We start from the raw sequence: 14,709 nt of genomic DNA on the forward strand, positions 1-14,709 counted from the left end.
AATGACAGGAAGTCTAAAATAGCCGCCCCAAAGATCAATGGGATGGAAATTGCAAGATTTCTAGTTATTTCTATACAGATTGTGAAAAAATATCACACAAAAAAATACATGCGCCACAAAAGCCTGATTTAAGCAATAGATAATTATAAATACTTATTTCAATAGTAAGAACCCAACAACCCATGATGTTAAAGTGTCTGTTATTGCAAAAGGACACTCAGGGGCCCCCTGAAATACAAGACATTGTCACGTATGCCCTCAAAAATAGTTGCTAATGCTTAAAGCTTTAAAATGATAATAGATGGGCGATGTTACATACACAGAGGTCCACCCAACCCTAACCAGATTGCAATTTGAGCATGGTAACCACAGTGTGCCAATCTGAGACAACCAGACCTAAAAATCATCCCTGGACAGATCATCAAAATAACAAAGCTGTCTCCAGTTACAAAGTTAACCATGTTACATACCATCATCTTACCTTTTTACTACAGGTGATTAAAGGGAACCTGTCAGATACAATATGCACCCAGAATCACGAACAGTTCTGATTTCATATTTTTATCCCTGTGTCCCAGGCTATACTAGCATAGATAAAGAGATCTTTAGAAAAAGTATTTCTAAAGATCCTTTATGATATGCTAATGAGCGCAGGGACTAGTCGTAAGGGCGTTAGTTCCTACACTCATTCCGCCCTCTTAGCATGTTAGCACGCCCACAGGGGCGTGCTAACATGCTATTCAATGCCCATTGCCCTGCATCATCAGTGGTGATGTGCGTACCTGTGCCCATTGTCACCGCATCAGACGCTGGGTAGTGCGCATGATCAGAACTCCCAGCACTTCCGGTCATGCACACTAGACCTCTATGAAGCATACATCCGGCTTCATAGTGCGCATGACAGGATGTTCTAGGAATTCTGACCATGCGCACTGCTCGGCGTCTCATGTGGTGACAACAGACACAGGTACAGTGCTTTGCGAAAGTATTCGGCTCCATTGAATTTTTCAACCTTTTCCCACATTTCAGGCTTCAAACAGAAAGATAAAATTTTAATGTTATGGTGAAGAATCAACAACAAATGGGACACAATTGTGAAGTTGAACAAAATTTATTGCTTATTTTAAATCTTAAAAAAAAAACAAAAAAAAAAAAACAGAAAAGTGGGGCGCACAATATTATTCGACCCCTTTAAGTTAATACTTTGTAGCGCCACCTTTTGCTGCGATTACCCCTGCAAGTCGCTTGGGGTATGTGTCTATCAGTTTTGCACATCGAGAGACTGAAATTCTTGACCATTCTTCCTTTGCAAATAGCTCGAGCTGAGTGAGGTTGGATGGAGAGCGTTTGTGAATAGCATTTTTCAGCTCTTTCCACAGATTCTCGATTGGATTCAGGTCTGGACTTTGACTTGGCAATTCTAACACCTGGATACGTCTATTTATGAACCATTCCATTGTAGATTTTACTTTATGTTTGGGATCATTGTCTTGTTGGCAGACAAATCTCCGTCCCAGTCTCAGGTCTTTTGCAGACTCCAACTAGTTTTCTTCAAGAATGGTCCTGTATTTGGCTCCATCCATCTTCCCATCAATTTTAACCATCTTCCCTGTCCCTGCTGAAAAAAAGCAGGCCCAAACCATGATGCTGCCACCACCATGTTTGACAGCGGGGATGGTGTGTTCAGGGTGATGAGCTGTGCTGCTTTTACGTTAAACATATCGTTTGGCATTGTGCCCAAATAGTTCAATTTTGGTTTCATCTGACCAGGGCACCTTCTTCCACATGTTTGGTGTGTCTCCCAGGTGGCTTGTGGCAAACTTTAAATTACACTTTTTATGGATATCTTTGAGAAATGGCTATCTCCTTGCCACTCTTCCATATAGGCCAGATTTGTGCAGTGTACGACTGATTGTTCTCCTATGAACAGACTCTCCCACCTCAGCTGTAGATCTCTGCAGTTCATCTAGAGTGATCATGGGCCTCTTGGCTGCATCTCTGATAAGTCTTCTCTTTGTTTGAGATGAAAGTTTGGATGGACGGCCAGGTCTTGATAGATTTGTAGTCATATGATACTCCTTCAATTTCAATATAATCGCTTGCACAGTGCTCCTTGAGATGTTTAAAGTTTTGGAATTCTTTTTGTAACCACATCCGGCTTTAAACTTCTCCACAACAGTATCACGGACCTGCCTGTTGTGTTCCTTGGTCGTCATGATGCTATCTGCACTTTAAAGAGAACACTGAGGCTATCACAGAGCAGGTGCATTTATATGGAGACTTGATTATACACAGGTGGCTTATATTTATCATCAGCCATCATTTAGGACAACATTGGATCATTCAGAGATCCTCAATGAACTTCTGGAGTGAGTTTGCTGCACTGAAAATAAAGGGGATGAATAATATTGCACGCCCCAGTTTTCAGTTTTCATTTATTTTTTTAAAAAAAGTTTAAAATGAGCACTAAATTTCATTCAACTTCAACATTCAACTTCACAATTGTGTCCCACTTGTTGTTGATTCTTCACGAAACCATTATTTTTATCTTTATGTTTGAAGCCTGAAATGTGGGAAAAGATTGAAAAATTCAAGGGAGCCAAATACTTTTGCAAGTCACTGTACATGTGTCACCGCTGATGACACAGGGCAATGGACACTTAATAGCAGAGGCATATCTAGGGGAGCTGGTGCAGCATGTGCCCCAGGCGTAACTGTCAAGGGGTGCTGTCGGGCCGCATGATGTAGCAGTGGCGGCTGTGTTTTGCCATCCTGTAGTGGGAGCCAGCTATTCTGAGTCTCGGCTGTCCAACTGATAGCCCAGGCTCAGAGAAAATGCGAGCGCACTGGGTCTCGCTGATCATTTGTCCTCATATCTTTTAGAAGCGAAGACGATTGAAGCGGTAACCGCCAGCCCTTACTTCCAGGTCTGAGCAACATCTATAGTGCGATCAGGTTAGCTTATCACACTGCTGACGTCACTCTAGCGCCGCAGCGCATAGGCAGCAGATGGCCCTGGTGGTGAGAACTCCAGTGGTGCAGAAGACACCGAAGAGGAACAGTATGGGGTGAGGAGACAGTATCTATGGCACAGTATGGGGGGAGGGAATGGGGGGGAATTATCTATGGACACAGTATGAGGGTGAGAGGGTGGGGAGAGAGAAATATCTGTTTACACAGTATAGTGGGAGAGAGGAGGGGGCCGACTATCTTGCAACATTTGATCGGATCACTGCTGTGGAGGAGAGGGAGTAACTACATTCTCCCTCTTCTCTGCGGCCTGTTTTGCGTATATCGCACTACACATGACATCCAAGTGCAGTACAGTATTTCACACTCTCCCGTAGACTTGTATGGGTGCATGTGAGCCGTGACTCGCTGCCAAAATCAGCATGCGGTGAGTCTTCTCATACAAATATGCCATGGAAAATCAATCGCAGATATACACCCCATAGTCTTACACTGGTGCGAGTGCAGTCCAATGTTTTATCGGATTGCACTCGTCCGTGCCAAACGCAAGTTTCACAGAGGCCTTATTGTGGTTCCTGTATGGTCTGTAGTCTGATGATGACTGATAACTCCCAAGTATCTTCTTACCATTGTTAAAAGGAATCTGTCACCAGGTTTTTGCTCCCCCATCTAAGAGCAGCATGATGTAAAGACAGAGACCCTGATTCCAGCGATGTGTCACTTACTGAGCTGTTTGCTGTCATTTTAATAAAATCCATGTTTTCTCTGCTGCAGATCTAGCAGTTATACAGAGCTCATGAATATGCTGTACTGCATGGCAGCAGGCATAAAATTGATTTTATCAAAACTACAATAAAGTAGCCCAGTAAGTGGCACATTGCTGGAATCAGGATTTCTGCTGCTCTCAGATTAGGTGTTAAAAACCTGGTGACAGATTCCCTTTAACAATGTACCGGAAGTTGTAGGTTCAATACAAATGTACAGTACATGGGTCTTACCTGCTGTTACAATAGATGTACCGTGTACTGCTTGTGGTTCTGATGATATATTTCTGTATTTCTGTATTCATTTTGTGTTTCTGAACTGATGGGGTTATGTTGATGTATTTTTGTACTGCTGGTGGTTCTAATGATGAATTTCTGTATTTTTGGTGGTTCTGATGATGAATTTCTGTATTTCTGGTGGTTCTGATAATGAATTTCTTTATTCCTGGTGGTTGTGATGCTGTATTTCTGTACTGATGGGGGTTCTAATTATGTATATCTGTACCTCTGGGGGTTGTAATGCTGTTATTAGTTCTGATCCTGTGTACAAATAACAATTCATAAATTGTAACATTATTTTAACGTTGATGACTTATCTTTCGAATCAATGTCTGATCTGCCGGGGGCCAGGACCTCCACTGATCAGCTGCTCTCTGTGTAGGTGGCCGGAAATGCTTAGTTCTGGATCTGCTCTGTCTTCTTATAGTGTCCATGGCCGGGTACTGCACATCCTTCTCATTGATTTGAAAAGGTGGCTGCTGCCATTATCAGAAGACGGAGCAGATCCCGGAACTGAGCACTTCTGGCCACCTGCTACTGCTGGTGCCCAAAACAGGTGATTGGCGGGGGTGTGCTGGACCCTGGCGCTCAGATATTGGGGATCTATCCTAAGGATAGGCCATCAATGTAAAAGTACTGAACAACCTCTTTAATAAAGTATTCTGCTGTCTGACAAGTTAAAGTTATTATGTTTCTATGTTAGGAGTATTAAAGGGGTTGTCCAAGTTTGTGATAAGTCTGCATTTACTCTGTGTCATGATGTTTGACTGCAGACTACTTCTTACAGTGCGCACACTGCATGCTGTCAGGATTATCTGGTGCTGGCGGTGAGAGTGGGAGGTTACAAAACTGCAAGTGTGTAATTTACATACATGTGGTCACGTGCCGACTAGACATGCATGGCCTCACTCAATGAAAATGAATTGGCTGAGGTCGGACACGTCAAATCAGAATGTGGTCAGAAATATACAAATCACTTACTTGTGCTCATATGACCGTCCACTCTTGACACTGGAGTCGGAGAATCCTAAAGGTCTGCAGAATGTGATGAGAATTCAGAAGCCTGCAGTCACACAGAGTGACTGCAGACTTTCATCTCAAACCTGGACAAGCCCTTTAATTATGAAATTAAGCAGTGTAGTATCCCCAGTTTTAACTGCGTGTAATATATTCCCTGTCAGGATTCAGCTCTGCTCGCTGGTTCTAGCAGTCATCACATGGACACTCCACTAATATGTGTTTTTCATACTTGCATGTGACAAATAGCGTTTCTTACTACGTTTCTCATTGAATATTGAGAGCATTATTAAGAGCAGCTCATCATCACGTGACTAAGTGTGCAAATCATATATGAATGATTACTCACATGACGACCATTCCAAACCGCTTGGTGGGGGGAGGGGCGCCAAATTGAATTCTTGCCCCAGGTGTTGGAAAACCTAGCTACACCTTTGCTTAATAGCATGTTAGCACACTCCTGTGGGTATGGTAACATGCTAAGAGGGCGGAATTTGCGCAAGAACTAACTCCCTTGCGACTAGTCCCTGCGCTTATTAGCATATCATAAAGGATCCACAGAAATACTTTTTCTAAAGATCTCTTTATGTATGCTAGTAGATGCAGGGACAGTTAGCCAGGGATTAGGAATATGCATTCAGAACTGCTCGTCATTCTCGGTGTATATTGCATCTGACAGATTCACTTTAAAGCAGCAATCTGCCAAGGAGGAGGAAAAGGGGAGCTAAATGTAGGTTTTGCTTAAGCCTGGGTTGCCCAATAAACATAATTTATATACTGCAACTGTAGCTCCCCTGAGGCTTCAGTCGCCACAGGGTCCTGCACCTCACTTAAGGTTAAACTCAGTATGTCCATGTACACAGAAATACAGTAAGCGCTGGGTCATGACGGAGGTGCTGGGTTTGTGTGGTGCGATGTGCGCACGCGCCGAGACTGATCGGTGAGGTGTATCAGCTGGACACTGGGCTATTTATAGTAGCCCTGCTGCGTCCATTAATCACTCCCTGATGAAGCGAATACAACACTAACGTGAAACGTACGTTGGAATCTTACCTTGGGGGCTCACCCTTCTCGTCACCTCCGGATTTATCTGCATACCCATGTGTATTATCTCATCTGTACAGATCTGCAGGTTGGTTTTTTGTAAAGTACACATGCATCAGTGTCTTATCCTTTAAAATTATTTAACTCAATGAACACTTGGTTCGGTTTACCTTTATAACGCAGGAACATGATGCATGTGTCTTAACATTACTGCCTGCTCACCCTGTTACTATCCCTGACATGGCTCACATGGTTAACCTCATGTGTTGATTTCATATATGCTATTGTATTCCCTCATTCCCATGTGGCCTATGGGTGTTTGATAGAGACAGAGTTTCATGGAAGTGCAGATTTCCGGTTCATTTTGCCTATTTCATCCCCTGTCACCTCTTGTGCCCTATTATCCTGGTCCTTTGACCATGTATTTTCTATGTTTATGAATTTTGTATAAATAAATCACGATTTTGAAGCTTTTTTACTCTCTGTTCTCTGTTCAGATTATGCTATTGGAGTAGCTCCACAGTGGTGTGGCGATTTATATATGACCCACCTTACTGTATTTCTGTGTACATGGACATACTGAGTTTCTTATTTTCTGTGGTTCCCACAGCTTTTGTCTTTTATAATATGGATTTTAGGGCCCGTGATGATGCCTGGCTCTCCCAACTTAACACGGCATTGGAGGCGGCTGGCAATCTCGGTGACGAGACCCCTGGTGATGTTGATACGAAAAAGGCAGTGTCCCGGTATAGGGATTTACTGAGACGCCGAACCAAGACGTGGTGGAACAGGGAGTTTTTGGACAAGTATATAGCAAAACACTTAATCCCAAGGGGTCTCCGCATACAGGTGTTCCCCTCTTTTCCTGTTGAGAGTGATACCTTTAGAGCTAAGTGGGAGAAGTTGTTGAGTGCCTGCTCCAGAGGTTACCTGCAGCTCCTAAGTGAATTTAACAGTTCATCTATCGGGGAGATGGAAAAGGAAATGGAGGATCTCCTCCAACTGATTAAGTCAAAATTGACTGTAGAGGCTTTAGCCAAATTTAACAATGACATTGATCTCGAGCTCAGTAAAATGGAGAAGGAACTGCAAACATTCAAATTAAAAAAATTTCAAAGAGATCTACGAGACCAGCAATCTAATCAGGTTTATAGATGGCAACAACCCTCCTATAGATCACGATCAAGATATCGATCCAAGTCTGGATCTCGCTCTCGGTCCACCTCCATAGTGTCCGGCCTCTCCGCTGATGAATCTGTGCCGGCCCACCCATTTGTATGAAAGCCTGAAACTCCCAAGAGAAATAAAGTTAATTTCCTCCTGGCAACAGGGCTCTCAGTGAGGGTACCGGGCAGCTTCAGAACACCATTAACCTGCAGATTAACCTCATGTCTGCAGATTACTAGCATTTCTTACATTACAGGTTCCTTTCAATTTCAAACAAAACTTACCCCGTCCCATGCATAAAATGCAAGGATGCTAAAGGGAACCTGTCATGTGGTTCAAGATGCTAGAACCATTGGAAGCATGAATCGGACACTAGCTATGTTACTGCAGATGAGTATATTTTACCTTGAAAAGGAACCACACCACTAAAGAGTCTCTTGCTATGAGTGTGTATACGCAGAGACCTGTCAGTCAAAGAGTTCGGGGCAATGGTACACCTGACTCGTATGCAGGGCTGGACTGGCCATAGGGCAATTTTGGCAAATGCCAGAAGGGCCGGTGCCTGTAGTGGTCGCTCAATCTTCAGTCACCGCCACTCTCTTCTGCAGTGTGGGCTGTGCTGGCCTGGCCCTGCTGTGCAATTCTGCGCCCGGCATACACACTGCTGAGGAGAGTGATGGGGACCGAAGCTCTCTCCTTTCTGATCAAATGTATTTGCGTCTCTCAGCCGTAAATACATTTGAACAGTGCAGCGTGGCGCTCAGGTCTGGGCTCCAACGTGCATCAGCGTGATGAGATCAGCACCTTGCTGACGTCATCACACTGCAGCGGGCGCCACAGAGACACGTCGGGCAGTGGTGAGCGCTCCATGGAGGAGCGGAAGAAGAACTGTACTGGAGAAGGGGAGAACAATCGTGAAAGGGACACAGATTTCTGAGAGGTAGTGGGGTGAGTACTTTATTCAGAGTGGGCAGTGTGTGTGTGAGGGGAGGGGAGGATATTTTACAAAAGGGCACGGGGGGGGGAATATTTTGCAGAGACAGTGTGGGAGGGGTATATTAATGAGACTGGCAGCATGGGAGTATATTAATGAGAGTGGTAGCTTGGGGGGATATTAAGGAGAGTGGCAGTGTTGGGGTATATTAAGGAGAGGGGCAGTGTGGGGGCATATTAAGGAGAGTAGCACTGTGGGGGTATATTAGGAAGAGTGTCAGTGTGGGGATATATTAAGGAGAGTAGCAGTGTGGGGGTATATTAAGGAGGGTGGCAGTGTGGGGGTATATTAAGGAGAGTGGCAGTGTCGGGGTATATTAAGGAGAGGGGCAGTGTGGGGGCATATTAAGGAGAGTAGCACTGTGGGGGTATATTAGGAAGAGTGTCAGTGTGGGGATATATTAAGGAGAGTAGCAGTGTGGGGGTATATTAAGGAGGGTGGCAGTGTGGGTCTATATTAAGCTACAAAGCGCAGCGTAACTGCATGTAATTACGCAACGTGCGCACATAGCCTAAGGAGGTGCAGAGTGCGATCCAAAAACTGCCGCCGCGAGGAGTGCAGTGTGCCTTTTAGAGATCATTTAATCTTCAACTTGTTTAACTGTTCTCAATAATAATTTTGACCAGGGGTGTCCAAACTTTTACATGCCACTGTATATTCTTATATAGCTTATAACTTATATAGTGTGTATGCCTTTTAGAGATCATTTCATCTTCAACTTGTTTAACTGTTCTCGATATTAATTTTAACCAGGGGTGTCCAAACTTTTACATGACACTGTATATTCTTATACATAGGGGCAGTATTATAGTAGTTATATTCTTGTGCATAGAGGCAGTAATATAGTAGTTATATTTTTGTACATAGGGGGGCAGTATTATAGTAGTTATATTCTTGTACATAGGGGGCAGTATTATAGTAGTTATATTCTTGTACATAGGAGCAGTATTATAGCAGTTATATGCTTGTACATAGGGGCAGTATTATAGTAGTTATATTCTTGTGCATAGGGGCAGTAATATAGTAGTTATATTGTTGTGCTTAGGGGCAGTAATATAGTAGTTATATCCTTGTACATAGGGGGGCAGTATTATAGTAGTTATATTCTTGTACATAGGAGCAGTATTATAGCAGTTATATTCTTGTACATAGGGGCAGTATTCTAGTAGTTATATTCTTGTACATAGGGGCAGTATTATAGTAGATATTCTTGTACATAGGGGCAGTATATTTGTATATGGGGAGCAGTAGTATTTTAATTATTGTCTTGTGCACTTATGCAGTAAAACAGAAGACGTATTTTGACTGTCCCTATGACGGCAGCCATAATGTCACCATTAATAGTGCCAGTGACCCCCCCCCCCCTTCGGAACCTCGCTCGCTGAGTAAATAATGGAGCTCGCTGAGTAAATAATGGAGCCTCGCTGAGTAAATAATGGAGCCTCGCTAAGTAAATAATGAAGCTCGCTAAGTAAATAATGGAGCCTCGCTGAGTAAATAATGGAGCCTCACTAAGTAAATAATGGAGACTCACCAAGTAAATAATGGAGCCTCGCTAAGTAAATAATGAAGCTCGCTGAGTAAATAATGGAACCTTGCTGAGTAAATAATGGAGCCTCGCTAAGTAAATAATGGAGCCTCGCTCGCTGACTAAATAAAGGGGCCGCACCCACTTGCTATGTCATCATATTATGAGGTCACAGTAGTCAGAGACTATAAAAAGCCATGCGGCTATCATTTATCCTCATACTCCTGGACCGGACCGCTGAATGAACGCATGGACATCGGCGGCGACGCAGAGCCAGGAGGACCCCCATAAAGTGCCACTCCGGCCGTAGGATAGGTAAATATCTATGTACACACTTGCCTGTGGACAGAATGTGTAGTAATGATGGTTTCTTCTTGTCTCAGTTCACAGGCGCAGAAGGCGCCATCACAGACGGTGAAGAGGTCTCCACACAGCGACGCCACGTCTCAAGACTTCAGCAAACCCTGGATGAATCCAAAAGACTTCTGAAGACTCCACCAAAACCGTAGTGAATCCAAAATATCGCTTGTAGGCTTCACCAAACCCGTGCTGAGTCCAAAAGACGCTGGATGCCGCTGGAGATATCTGTTAATAAACCTAAGACGCAAAAACTCTTCTGGTTGTTTTTTTTTAGTAAAACGCCTCAATCTTTTTGTGTTTTATCTAAGCTGGGGTCTTACAGGGGGCCAGGGTTCTTCTTGTAGACATGTGGGATCTTAAAGGGGGGCCGGGGTTCTTCTTGCAGGCATGTGGGATCTTAAAGGGGGCCGGGGTTCTTCTTGCAGGCATGTGGGATCTTAAAGGGAGGCCGGGGTTCTTCTTGCAAATAAATAACGTTTGGAACACCATTCTATGTCTGAACTGGGTGCAAACACCTGAAAAAACATCACTATATGGAGAGAAGGTATGCACACCAGTGACTATGCAAGGGGAATACATGTAATACGGTAGCAGAAACTGCTGTATGAATACTGGCCTGAAAAATACAATAGCTAAATGAAAAAATGAGAGTGGAATCTGCATTGCTGCCATGGAATATGAATAAAGAGAGATTTAGCTATTGAATTGATCAATGCAACAGAGCCCCAAAACCTCTTCACGGTATTCTCTTATTTTTGGGGTCCCTAGCTAATGTGTGTCCTCTCATGCAGTTAAAAACTTGGTTCTTCTTGCAGGCATGTGGGATCTTAAAGGGGGGCCGGGGTTCTTCTTGCAGGCCAGGCATGTAGGATCTTAAAGGGGGGCCGGGGTTCTTCTTGCAGGCAGGTGTTCCTGCATAGAGACCACACTGATCAGCTGCAGGACACCACACATCAGAGGATATGGCATGTGATTCAAAAACTGCCGCCGCGAGGAGTGCAGTGTGCCTTTTAGAGATCATGTAATCTTCAACTTGTTTAACTGTTCTCAATAATAATTTTGACCAGGGGTGTCCAAACTTTTACATCCCACTGTATATTCTTATATAGCTTATAACTTATATAGTGTGTATGCCTTTTAGAGATCATTTCATCTTCAACTTGTTTAGCTGTTTTCAATCATAATTTTAACCAGGGGTGTCCAAACTTTTACATGCCACTGTATATTCTTATACATAGGGGCAGTATTATAGTAGTTATATTCTTGTGCATAGAGGCAGTAATATAGTAGTTATATTTTTGTACATAGGGGGGCATTATTATAGTAGTTATATTGTTGTACATAGGGGGCAGTATTATAGTAGTTATATTCTTGTACATAGGAGCAGTATTATAGTAGTTATATTCTTGTGCATAGGGGCAGTAATATAGTAGTTATATTGTTGTGCTTAGGGGCAGTAATATAATAGTTATATTCTTGTACATAGGGGGGCAGTATTATAGTAGTTATATTCTTGTACATAGGAGCAGTATTATAGCAGATATATGCTTGTACATAGGGGCAGTATTATAGTAGTTATATTCTTGCGCATAGGAGCAGTAATATAGTAGTTATATTCTTGGGAATAGGGGGGCAGTATTATAGTAGTTATATTCTTGTACATAGGAGCAGTATTATAGCAGTTATATGCTTGTACATAGGAGCAGTATTATAGCAGTTATATGCTTGTACATAGGGGCAGTTTTATAGTATTTATATTCTTGTACATAGGAGCAGTATTATAGTAGATATATTCTTGTACATAGGGGCCGTATTATAGTAGATATATTCTTGAATATAAGGGCAGTATATTTGTATATGGGGAGCAGTATTATTTTAATTATTGTCTTGTGCACTTATGCAGTAAAACAGAAGAAGTATTTTGACTGTCCCTATGACGGCAGCCATAATGTCACCATTAATAGTGCCAGTGACCCCCACCCGCCCCCGTAACCTCGCTCGTTGAGTAAATAATGGAGCTCGCTGAGTAAATAATGAAGCCTCACTAAGTAAATAATGGAGCCTCAGTAAGTAAATAATGGAGCCTTGCTGAGTAAATAATGGAGCCTCACTAAGTAAATAATGGAGCCTCGCTAAGTAAATAATGGAGCCTCACTGAGTAAATAATGAAGCCTCGCTAAGTAAATAATGGAGCCTCGCTAAGTAAATAATGGAGCCTCACTAAGTAAATAATGGAGCCTCGCTAAGTAAATAATGGAGCCTCGCTGAGTAAATAATGAAGCTCCTGAGTAAATAATGGAGCCTCGCTGAGTAAATAATGAAGCTCCTGAGTAAATAATGGAGCCTCGCTGAGTAAATAATGGAGCCTCACTAAGTAAATAATGGAGCCTCGCTAAGTAAATAATGGAGCCTCGCTAAGTAAATAATGGAGCCTCGCTCGCTGACTAAATAAAGGGGCCACACCCACTTGCTATGTCATCATATTATGAGGTCACAGTAGTTAGAAACTATAAAAAGCCATGCGGCTATCATTTATCGTCATACTCCTGGACCGGACCGCTGAATGAACGCAGTGGACATCGGCGGCGACGCAGAGCCAGGAGGACCCCCATAAAGCGCCACCCCGGCCATAGGACAGGTAAATATCTATGTACACACTTGCCTGTGGACAGAATGTGTAGTAATGATGGCTTCTTCTTGACTCAGTTCACAAGCACAGAAGGCGCCATCACAGACGGTGAAGAGGTCTCCACACAGCGACGCCGCGTCTCAAGACTTCAGCAAACCCTGGGTGAATCCAAAAGACTTCTGAAGACTCCACCAAAACCGTAGTGAATCCAAAATATCGCTTGTAGGCTTCACCAAACCCGTGCTGAGTCCAAAAGACGCTGGATGCCGCTGGAGATATCTGTTAATAAACCTAAGGCGCAAAAACTCTTCTGTTCTGGTTGTTTTTTTTTTTAGTAAAACGCCTCAATCTTTTTGTGCTTTATCTAAGCTGGGGTCTTAAAGGGGGCCAGGGTTCTTCTTGTAGACATGTGGGATCTTAAAGGGGGGCCAGGGTTCTTCTTGTAGACATGTGGGATCTTAAAGGGGGGCCGGGGTTCTTCTTGCAGGCATGTGGGATCTTAAAGGGGGGCGGGGTTCTTCTTGCAGGCATGTGGGATCTTAAAGGGGGCCGGGGTTCTTCTTGCAGGCATGTGGGATCTTAAAGAGGGGCCGGGGTTCTTCTTGCAGGCATGTGTTCCTGCATAGAGACCACACTGATCAGCTGCAGGACACCATACGTTAGAGGATATGGCCGGCATCAGGCTCCTATCGGTCCAGGGTCTATAATCAGCTCATATCTGTAAATACAAAGTGACAAATATTAAAACCCCATTGTTAAACTTTTTATTAAAAAAGAAAAAAAAAATCTCCACAAAGTTGGATGGAAATATATGATTAGTGATGGGTGGGACCACAAACACCCAGAATCAGTGCATCCAACAGGGTTTGAAAAAAAAACAAACAAAAAAAATAAAAAACAAATAATTAAAGAAGTAAGAATTATAAGAAAAACATCACAAATAATTAAAGAAGTAAGAATTATAATAAAAACATCACAAACACTTAAAGAAGTACAAATTATAATAAAATCATCACATTCAAAAATAAGTGAATCCAACCAGGTTTAAAAAAAAGCAAAACAAACAAAAAAAAACAACCCAAGAAACAAATACATATAATAATCAGTGAATACAACCCAGGTTTAAAGAAAAGAAAACAAACCTAAAAAAACAAAACACAAACAAAGAAAATAAACAGAAACTAAAATATAATAAAATAAAAACATCACCTGGGATCAGTGAATGCAACTGGGTTTAAAAAAAGCAAACAAAAAAAACCCCAATCAAAGAAAATAAACAAAATAAAAAAAAAATAAAAACCTCACTCACATGCACAAATATCCGGGATGAGTGGATCCAACTGGGTTTAAAAAAAAGCAACAAAAAAAAAAAAACAAATAGAAAATTAAAAATAAAAACCAGAGCCCTCACATGCACAAATATCCAAGATCAGTGGATCCAACCAGATTTAAAGAAAAAAAAACAAACATATAAACAAAATACAATCACAGAAAATAAACAGAAAATTTAAAAAATAAAATTATCACATGCAAAAATACTTGGGATCAGTGAATGCAACTGGGTTTAAAAAAAGACAAAGAAAAAAAAAACAAAAACAGAAAATTAACAAAATTAAAAGAAAATAATAAAAACCTCACAGTATATCCGGGATGATTGGATTCAACAGGGTTAAACCACCACCCCCCCAAAAATAACAGAATTAAAATAAAAAACAGAGACCTCACATGCACAAACATCCAAGATCAGTGAATGCAACCGGGTTTAAAAAAAACAAAAAAACAAAATACAATCAAAGAGAATAGAAAATAATAATAAAATAAATAAAAACATCACATGCAAAAATACCCGGGATCAGTGAATCCAACCAGGTTTAAAAAAAAAAAACAAAAAAAACAAAACCCCCAAAAACAAATAAAATGCAATAAAAATAAACCGAAAATTAAAAAACAAAATCTC

The 14,709-nt window shown here is 42.0% G+C and overlaps 2 long non-coding RNA genes across 2 annotated transcripts; both read left to right on the forward strand.

Annotated features, from left to right (window-relative positions):
* The first annotated feature begins 9,990 nt into the window (after positions 1–9,990).
* Positions 9,991–10,375, forward strand: LOC142290413 (uncharacterized). The gene is made up of 2 exons (XR_012750300.1): positions 9,991–10,078; positions 10,147–10,375. It is a non-coding gene; the product is annotated as an uncharacterized LOC142290413 (long non-coding RNA).
* Positions 10,376–12,674: 2,299 nt separating this feature from the next.
* LOC142290414 (uncharacterized) lies at positions 12,675–13,057 on the forward strand. Its single transcript, XR_012750301.1, has 2 exons — positions 12,675–12,761; positions 12,830–13,057. It is a non-coding gene; the product is annotated as an uncharacterized LOC142290414 (long non-coding RNA).
* Positions 13,058–14,709: the final 1,652 nt, after the last annotated feature.

This window comes from Anomaloglossus baeobatrachus, chromosome 2, assembly GCF_048569485.1.
Source record: "Anomaloglossus baeobatrachus isolate aAnoBae1 chromosome 2, aAnoBae1.hap1, whole genome shotgun sequence".
NCBI lineage: Eukaryota > Metazoa > Chordata > Amphibia > Anura > Aromobatidae > Anomaloglossus > Anomaloglossus baeobatrachus.